The sequence below is a fragment of the Cryptotermes secundus genome, unplaced genomic scaffold (assembly GCF_002891405.2).
Source record: "Cryptotermes secundus unplaced genomic scaffold, Csec_1.0 scaffold1494, whole genome shotgun sequence".
In the NCBI taxonomy this organism is placed as follows: domain Eukaryota; kingdom Metazoa; phylum Arthropoda; class Insecta; order Blattodea; family Kalotermitidae; genus Cryptotermes; species Cryptotermes secundus.
In genome coordinates, this window is record NW_019727799.1 from 304,657 (window position 1) to 315,088 (window position 10,432).

The window sequence follows — 10,432 nt, forward strand, 5'->3', positions numbered from 1 at the left end:
CGCCAGTTCTTAAACAACTACAAGACTGAAAGAATCACCGTACCACAATTTGACGAATTTTAACACTCATATAATTTCATCTATATCATAGAAAAGAATGTTTTATGCATTTGTTAATTTTATATTGCTAAACGAGTGGATGGCCACCCCCGGAAAAGAGCTATTATCACTTAATTTATTTAAAATTTCCTCTACATATCTCGCTTCGGTTGATCTAAATCATGGCGTGTAACTAATGCCGAAACATGTAACCTCGTTAAACATTTCAATAGACTTGTTGTGTTGGACTGACATATTTAAAAACCTATATCCGTTTGTTCAACGCAACTAAACGCATCAACCCGAATTAGCTTTCGAAGCTTTCGTAATTACAGACTCGAAACTCTGTGCATTTACAGGCACAGGTCCACTCACTGTTGTACAACAAAATGGACGAAATTACAGGGGGAATTCCGTTCGTTAATATATCTTTACTTTAAATCAGGACAGGATAATATATAACAAATCTCATTTTATTAAAATCTTATGATATGGTTCAGAACCCGGACCTCTGCTACTTTTAATTGTATCTTCTTCCTCATTTCCGCATGGCACACGCAAGGAAATAACGTGATATAGATGACACGATCATTCATTCATTTTGATCGCAGTAGAACCATATTATCATCTACCATCTTCGTTACTGGCTACGATTGGCTGTCAGTGGTACAAGATTATTGCTAGACAGAAGAACAGCATTAATCCTACTACCCACATCAGTGGCTCAAACAAGAGAGGTACGAAGTCAAGACCCGAAATTATCTACAAATCCATCCTTTATTTGCATCCGTATTCACCCGAATTCCAGAATACTAACTTACAAACCAAACCTAAATAAACTTCAGCAACTTTTACCTTTAGAACCTTATTGACGGGTCACGGTAGCCGAGCGGTCTAAGACAATCATTATTTTCGCTCACTAGGAAGCCGGGATCGTGGGTTCGAATCCCACTTAATTCATGGATGTTTGGAGTTTGTGTATATGCGTTTTTCTGTGTTTGTGTTCAGGTACAGGCCTTGCGACAAGCTGATCACCCGCTCAAGGAGATCTACCGAGCGTATAGGATATAGTAAACCAAGTGAAACGGAGAGTTTCATGGAAGTAGGCCAAGGACCAAGTTGGGGCTGTAGCGCCAAAGGAGAAGAAACTTATTAGTGAATGTAATCATGCTGAAAACCCAAAACAAGCATGTAACTCGAGAATGCAAATGACATTATGTAACTTCCATTTCACTAAATAAATAATAATCAATAATTTAAATGGTACTTCAGCACTAAAAGAATGCCACACTGAGGTGGATGGGAAACTCTTCTGTTAGCTTACTAAGGTGAGCACTGTTGATGGCTATGATTATTCTAGTGCAAGTTCAATTCCCTTGTGACAGCTCTAATTTATGAAGAGTAATGAGATAATGGCATTTTGAAGCTTCGTGTTCCTAAGTCGGAACTCCTGCTATGACATAATTACATTCCCTTGTCGACAGGAACAGCGGCCACGTCATACGCCGCCGGGTTCCTTAATGTTTTAACTACATGGACCACTTGACAGTGTCTGTAATCAAGCCTCTTCCAACTTCACATACTCCGTCTCGACTTGCACTGTACACTCTATTTCGGTACCATTTCATCAGCAAATATGGCCAAATAATTTATCCAGTTCTGCTTTGGTTCATCTGTTTACCAAATTTGTTCCTTCCTTATTCGAGCTAGTCTAGTGCATCTTTAAAATGTTAATTATTTCATCTCCAGTGTCTGTTTCTATTTGTGTCTCTTGCTTGAAATTTTAAAAATTCTCTCCCACATATCAAAGTAGGTAGTGGTTGCATGGAGTTATGGTCAGTAAGCGTTCAATAGATCCAACTATCAATCCAAACCCAGTTTACAATCACTCCATACACGTGACAATATTTAGGAATGTGAGGCCGGGTAATTTGGTAAAGTTCACTGTCGTTTCAGAGGAAAGTTCTTCCTCCATCTTCAGGATTCACTGTATTCTAAGTAAACAAGCAACAAGTTCTTTGCTCTCTCTTTCTCTCTCCATATATATATAAAGACAGCGTGGAGCTCAAATGCAATATATAATATGTAGATAAAATAAGGAAATGTCTGCAATTAATAACACACTCCCTATATTCATCATTGGCTTTAACAGAGTTAAAGTTAGAAAAATATTTGCCTATTATTTCACTGAACAAGAATCTAGTCAGATTGATTCACTTTACAAAATCGACCGAAAAATAGTGCTACCATGTATGGAGCTAATTCGCCCCCCAAGAAAACACGTTAGTAAGATAATATTCAACATTCTTTTAGAAAAGCTGAATATACTTGATTTCAGCCTATTTCTTTGTCTCTTTTGATGACTCATGAGTTTCGTCTTATCACAATTCTGAAATATATCTCGCTCTCCAAGCTTTTTAGTTGGATTTCTCTTGACAAATGTAATCCATTAAAGTAAAGGCCATTGTGAAGTAATATCATTAATCCAATGTTTTGCTAGGAAAGTGTATTGTGAAGGGAAAACCAGGTCATAGATTAATTATCAGTAATAAAATTCACCAATGGACGCAGTCGGTGGTGTGACTCCAGGCATATGCCAGGAAAGTACATTAAGTTAATCCAAAGACGCTTCCTTCCTTATCCCTTCCAATTAGTTGTTTATTAATCATCCTATTCTACTGACACTTTCGTTAAAAAAAAACAAAGCGAAATAATTGACAGGAACTTTAGAACCAAGAGGGTCGTCGTAGTGGCAACACTGTAAACTCACAAGTTCTATGTTTCATACTGGCCGGGAACCCGCTAACCTCACTGATGCTTTTCGTGAGTTCCTTTAGTCCCTCCAGCCAAATATTATAATATTACCTCGATTTCCACGACCGTTTCCTTTCAAATCCCTTTCCATTTCTTTATGAATCACTCCAAACTCTCCTATGTTGTTGCTAGGATGCGGAGGAAAATGTCTTCAGCTATTATTTGTTTGGGGGAAAAACTAAAATTACCTTCGGTTAAAGTTAGAATACGGGGTGAAACCAAGAAAACACTTCTGCCGTTAGCAGGATATGGCGGCAATCCCGCAGTGTACTATAAACGTTTGCTTCTCATATGTGTGCATTACGACCAGGCAGATTGTTTAGTTGCAGAAAATACTTCTTCCTACCACTCGAGTTTTTACAGCGGGAAGTTAATACGGCGTCATTAAATATCTAAGGAATTCTTCCCACCAGTAAATGCATCTGGAAATATTTTTCTGAAAAATATGCTGAATACAACATGAAAATTTTAATTCACTAATGCACAAGTCGGAAAACCTGGCTGGGTCGAGTAAAAGTTATCACCCTCAATGTACTCCGTGAGAATAAGACGCATTTCCTTTTCAGATGCAAATAGCATACTAATAGAATATGCCCAGAAACATGTTTATGCGAACAGGAAAGTTTCTGCTAGAGAAGCCTGCGTTTGCTCTTCCATATTACTGCTGTCCGCTCAGTAAAAGCAGGCTGTAGGCTGTAGGCTGTAGGCTGTAGTTTGCTACAAATTCTGTAGCAATTTAACATTATTTATTTGTCTTGAAGGACAAGTCTACACATTTTTCCTTCTCCCTACAATGCACTTCTGGAATGAAATAGTGATGAAACAACTTAATCTGCTGCTAATAACAATGAATTCGACTTCAAATTGAAGTTGTATCTTTCAATAATGGAGCAGGAGAAGCTGGGTCAGTATACCAGCCAGGCTACAGACTGAACAACTGGGGAACTGGACTCGGTTTCTAGCAGGTGCAGGAAATGTTCTCTTCCCAACACAGAGACCGAGTTCAGGGTCCACCCAGCATCTATTCAACAGGTATCAGGTGCTGGTTCCTCGAAGGGCAAATCGGCAGGGACATTAAGCTGACCATTCACTTTCATCTACTACCAACGTTAAAAACGGTGGAGCTATACCTCCAATCCAATAAGCCTTCATGACTTGGTGCTTATTTAGTTAAGCACAGGGACAGCTTCACCTTTTACCTTTTATCATTTAATGATAATTATTCATTCAAAAGGAAAATTAACAGAATTCTTTATGTATTTCGAAGTGAATGTGAATTAAATACTTATTAGTCATGGCTGTACAATGCCATTCAGTCGTTGAGTCCTCTGGTTCACATTGTGCGGCTACCGACATAGAAATAAGTTAATAAAATCTTAGAATTCTTCAGGAGTGACACAGGATGAGGACAGGCACAGAATTTTTTCTTCACGGTCCGTGTATTCAATTTCAAGCCCGACTGCTAACTCTCTGTTAGTTATTCAGAACGCCCAGGGACGATGCTAATTCTGATTCGTAGTTATAGCGGTTAAGCCGTAATATGGAACGGGATACTTGCTCTATATCATATATCTCCTTTGAAATGGAAATTAAAGGACTACGACGGCGGGGTAAAGGTATAAGGACGAGGCTTCATTTACACAGATTAAAACAGTTATTTAATTACATTACCGCACTGAATCTAAGCTGATGAAGGTTTTCTCTTTTTCTCATTATATGGCGCGAGGTCGTGTGACCTTAAAATCTAAATTAATAACTGGGATTTTAGGGTAGAGCTCATGAAGGCTACTTTCCTATTGAAGACGTACAGTCCTATAAATCATGCGTTGTTACTGTCTTCTTTTTTTTCCTTGGCACTACAGCACCAGTGAGCCTAGGCCTACCTCCATGAACTTCTCCGTTCACTTCGGTTTTCCTAGATCTTACACAGACGGTAGGACTCCTTGGGCGGGTGATCAGCTCGTCGCAAGGTCTCTACCTGTAAAGAAACACAGAAAAACGCACACACACAAACTAAACATCCATGCCCTGAGTGGGATTCGAACCCACGATCCCGGTTTCCAAGCGAGAGAAGACAGTACATGCCTTAGACCGCTCGGCTACCGTAACCGGTAATGTCTTCTTTAGGTAATGTAAATTTGTAATTTTACTTACTTACTCACTCACTTACTTAATCCGTCCCTCTTATACCTTTAAGATGTCGAGGTTGTTTTTCCATTTTGATCATTTCACAGACTTTAGGACTCCTTGGACGAGTGATCAGCTCGTCGCAAGGTCTCTACCCAAACACGGGACAACACAGAATGAACACATACATATACCAAACATCGATGCCTTGTGTGGGATTGGAACCCAGGATGCCGGCTTCCGAGCGAGCGAAGACAGTGCATGTCTTAGACCGCTCGGCTACCGTGACCGGCAAATTTATAATTTTACATATATGAAATTTGGCAAATGGGCTAGCGTGGTAGACTCATTCATAGATTTTCATACAGTGAATCATATTGTAATTAAAATACTTTCATTTTTGCAACGTATTATTATTATTATTATTATTATTAAGGACAGCTGTTCTTACTTACATACATATATTTTCTCTGCTTTAAATTATTTGGACAGAACCTCAAAATTTCGTATGTAATCGGTGTCCTTCAGTTTTTAACTCACAAATAATATTTCATGTATAATTTGTAGATAGGTTGGCAACATTTATCCGTACGAAATGTCAGATGTCTAGCCCGAACGATTTATCAGTCATTGCCTCCAAACCGAAAGATAAATAGAAGCCTACAGTCACGCAGCTGCCATGCTGTAGTTTACATTATACAAAAATTAAATTAAAAAGAAATTGATATATTTCAAACACTTATGTCATTTCAAAACAAGCATATTAGTTGATTCGTGTGTCTTGAGTTTGCCTTATTGCTATCACAGCTTGTAGGAAACTACAAAGAGCGTCGTCTATCATCAAAACGCCGAGAGCAAGTTTCTTTGAAATCAGCCCCCCCACAAAAAAAAAACAAATTCTGTGGCCTGTAGTCCGCAAGCGAACTATACCTACCGAGAGAGCACCACTTGTCGGCGAAGTTAGTGGTCTAGGGGTCAGAGGTCCTGCCTACAGATCCAGAGGTCCCGGTTTCGATTCCTGGCGCTAGCAGATTTTCTGAGAAGTAGTGGGTCTGGAACGAAGTCCACTTAGCCTTGTAAGGATAATTGAGGAGCTATTTCAAGGAAATAGCGGCTCCGGTCTAGAAAACCGAGATTAACGACCGTGGGGATCCGTTACGCTGACAACGTCACACTCTTTATCAGCAAATTTGGATCTCTGATATCAGCCAGGTGGTCTAAATATGGAAAGGGAGACACATTTGCACATACATATGGAATGTTTATATTGTCACGTATTAGTGGCTAGACACGGAGTTCGGATTCATCATTGGATATATTGGATGCTTAGAACTTATGATTCCAACATATAAATATCTGTAGCACACATTAAGTTTCTCAGTTTGTTATAGTCTTCAATAGGCGTTAAATTATTCTCCAATAATTATAAAAGACGCAGTCTCGAAGGGTAAAATTGGTTCTTATGATAACACAAAATGCAACAGGAACTTTCTACACTTTAAAGTGATAACACAGACAAGGTATTGCAATAAAAAATTATTCAGCAAGAAGACTTTTGGATTGGACTAAAATAAGGAAGTGCTCCGTGTGCTTTACATAACGACTCGTCCATAAAAATAAACAATAAATGTGAATCGTTTACGGAAAGTTATGCACTTGAGGGGGGGGGGCAGTCTTACATTGTGAAATTAATTTTCTCCGAAGCTACTTCACAATAAAACAGCTCTTGGAAGATAATTTTGCTATCAGCAACTCTTGAAATTTACTGTTTCCTGCATGGGATATACTCGTATTACAAGAAGAATGCCGTCTCCTGAGATATAGTGCCTTGGAGATCTTGTATGAACCAACGAAACACATTCCCCTATGGTTGCATTGCAGCAAATAGGGAGTCCATTGCTATAACAGTACTCGTCGAGACTTCTTGCTAGGCAATAATATAAGAGGTTTTTCTACGTGACCCGTGCCGCGACTATATATAACGAGGGTCATTTACAGTCTCAAATTTGAGATAGCAAAATATAGTCGCGAGCGTCGCGAGTCCCAAGGGACTTGTACCCAAGAAAGACTGCGCTGTCAAGGGTCAGCAGCATATACACGTAAAATAGACAGACCCGTCCTCTCGTCAGAGAAGGCGCCCCAAAAAAACAAGGCCATAACTATCAAAGAGAAAAAATATCTGGTCATGAGCCCCAGATGGGTCCGACACCAAGATTTACTGACTGATTGACCGTCAGTTGCAATGTGAGTTTGATTTTGACTTTTGACTAGGTTAGATTGAAGGACTGGGTCGAATTCTGGAGGGTCGGCATTCCAAGGTGTTTAACAAGAAATGGCAAGACGACTTCCTAGTGATTCGAAGTGATAGCTTCTGTGTTAAAATCTTGCCAGGAAGCGGATAATGAAGACATTGTAAAAGCCTAGCGATCCGTTACCTAGCAACGACTAGTGTAAGAAGACGTTGAAGATATTTATGTGATATAATTACAGTAACCTTCAGAGTGTTATAATTTCTTGTACTTACGACTTGTGAATATCCAATAAATCGATTCACCAATCCATACCCCCTTCTACAAGTTACTAATACACGTGACAGTATATACATAAGTGTGTATATATATATATACGAGTATGTTAGAAAACTATTCATAATAATTTAAGTGTTCATATGCTCATGACGTAATTCGATTGTACGTTCCTGTCTTGCATTTAATTACCAGTGTTCGAAACTTCGGTTACTGAATTTGACATTGAAAGGAAACTATTGTTTCCTATTGCTCAGAGAATGCTTTCCTGAATGGTGAACCACAATCATATTCACTCACGCCGGACGGCGCCAGCAACACGGTACAACACAGTGTTCCCCAACTTTTAGTTACATAATAGTATAACATCGTGTTACACAGGGGAGGACACAATCGAAACTGGTACGGTGCATGTTTCGTGTTGTGTATGAAGTACAGTACTGTTTACTGGTAGTACTGCTGCCTTATCTAACATCTCTGGTAACGCTGCATGTTGTTACCACTCTAGTACTCATTTGTCTCACCGTGAGCTGTAGCTCTGTGCTCACGGATGACAGGCAGTTAGACTAGGAGTCCATATCGAGGGGCTGTGTGGTTTCCCATCTCACAGAAATGGAATGTTGTAATATCAGGAAAACAAAGTGGACAACCAAATCAGGTTTCAGAGAGACAGCTTTCCAAGGACAGCTTTCCAAGAACAGGTGCATTAAATTAACAATTCAGACTTTTAAGAGCAGACTGGAGGATGAAATGACATTACAAAAGAATGTAAACAGTGTTTTTGTATAGTTTGTATGTTCGAAAGACACGCGTATGACTTAGGATTCTGTATCAAAGTAAATTATAAATACCTCGCTTCGATATTTTACTAATATTTGGTACTGAATTTATTATTAATTTACTCCAGACAGCAGAGTCCTTCTTCAGGAATCACAGTCGCTCACTTCGTCAAAACATTCACTATCATCTGTGGAATCCAATACCTTGTTGCCATGTTCAAAACAACCAGTCATTGGACCCTATAAAAACGAAAAATTGTTCCTATGTTTAACTACTTAAGCACTAAACCATGAAGGTGTATGAAGGAGTAGATGTATAGATCCACATTTTCTTGACCTCGGCACTAGTTGGAGGTGAGTGGTCAACTTCACGGCCCAGCCGCTTTAACCCCAGTGCCCACTGGATAGGAGGTTGGGTGGATCCCAGAGCCAACCTGGACGACGTGGAGAAAAAAAAAATTCCTGACCCTACCGGGAGTCGACCTCCAACCTCTTGGTCGTCCAACCCGTAGCTAGTCTCTGTACTGACTACGCTATCCCGTCTCACAATTGGACCCTATACTGAACCAAATTAATTTAGACTGAATACTGAAACCTTATATCTTTAAGATTTATTTTAATATTTTCTCCTCCAAGGTTTCTCGTTAAGTGTCTTTCTTCCGAAATGAAACAATCCAAGATACTGGGGACGAACTTTACATTGCTAGGCTTTAACTGCTGAATACAGAAAGTACAACACATTAACAGAGTTTCGCGACCTTCACCTTGTGTTGTGATCTTGACAGACAGAAGCGGCGACAGTGGATGGGGCATGGATACTGAATGTTAAGTGTATAGAGACACAGTGGGGAAATCCTTCTGAAGATTTCGTCTTGGAAGTTCCAGAAGGAGATCTGAGGATAAATTTTTGAAACTTGACTTGGAAAAAAAAAACAATGTAAATGAGCGAAATGGCTTCAGGTGGATCGGAATTTAGCGATTCGTTTTACTGCCTACAGTTTTGGATATCTGATCAATATTATTAGAGAGTAAGATATTCATTTAGGGCTAAATAGTCTATCTATGACTTCACAGCCCTTTTGTTGGGCCTTGGGCGCTTTTTCAGTTTCTTGATCTTGTACACAGTCGGTAGGACTTCTTAGACTAGTGATCAGCCCGTCGAAAGGCCGCTACCTGCACACAGGACAATAAAAACAGAATAAACGCACACAGACATCCATGCCTCGAGTGGGATTCGAACCCATGATCCCAGAGTTTGAGCGGGCGAAGACAGTTCATGCGTTAGACACCGCACGGCCACTGTTATTATTATTATTATTATTATTATTATTATTGTTGTTGTTGTTGTTGTTGTTGTTGTTGTTGTGACGATAATCTTACACGTTACGTTTGTACACTTAACAATCATGTTATTGTGTTCATAGAAGCGGTTGCTTCCTAGGCTGGCATCAGGAGTAACAGTGCCCTGCGAATTTAATCACATAATAACGTCTTAAGGAAATAGGTATGAAAATTTCACGATCAGGATAGAGTTCACAGGCGAACTCTTGTGAACACATCAACAAACAAACGTGTTCCATAACAAGTAATGGAATTCTTGGCTAGATGAGCTAGTGTTAGCTATTTTAACCCAGAGATACTTGCACACCGAGCCTACAATGAACTCTTTGCAGTGGTTTTACCTTCTGCAAGTGTGTCACTGTGGGCAGAAAACAAATCTTCAAGTGTCAGGAATACTCAACGCTACCACAGTCAAGAAACAGAAAGAATCGTTGAATCTATCAACTTGGTGCCAACTTGAGATCTCATATAGAACTTGGAGATGTTGAGATTAGCGCCAGAAAGACGTAACACATGCATTTCTCTGTATCAGTCAAAACGGAGGAAAGGAGACGGGTTCCATGCTCGATTTGTAACGTCATCTCACCAACGGCTATGTAGCGGTAGAAACTGATGGAAGTTGGAACTAGTAGAACTGCATAATTCGAAGCTTGTTTAACTGATTGTACTATCTGGTTCTTAAATGGATTGTTATGCTGGTTAAACGTTTCATCGTTCCCTCACTTCATCTAGCTAGTCCACTTTTGCTTTACATATGTTTACCTCAGTGTTACGAACACGATATCATGCACGAAAATGCTAACACGT

At 39.6% G+C, this 10,432-nt stretch overlaps 1 protein-coding gene across 1 annotated transcript in view; it reads right to left on the minus strand.

Moving 5' to 3' along the window:
- Nucleotides 1-10,432, minus strand: part of LOC111865074 — a 287,468-nt gene that overhangs the window by 208,241 nt on the left and 68,795 nt on the right. The gene's annotated exons all lie outside the window — the stretch shown is intronic.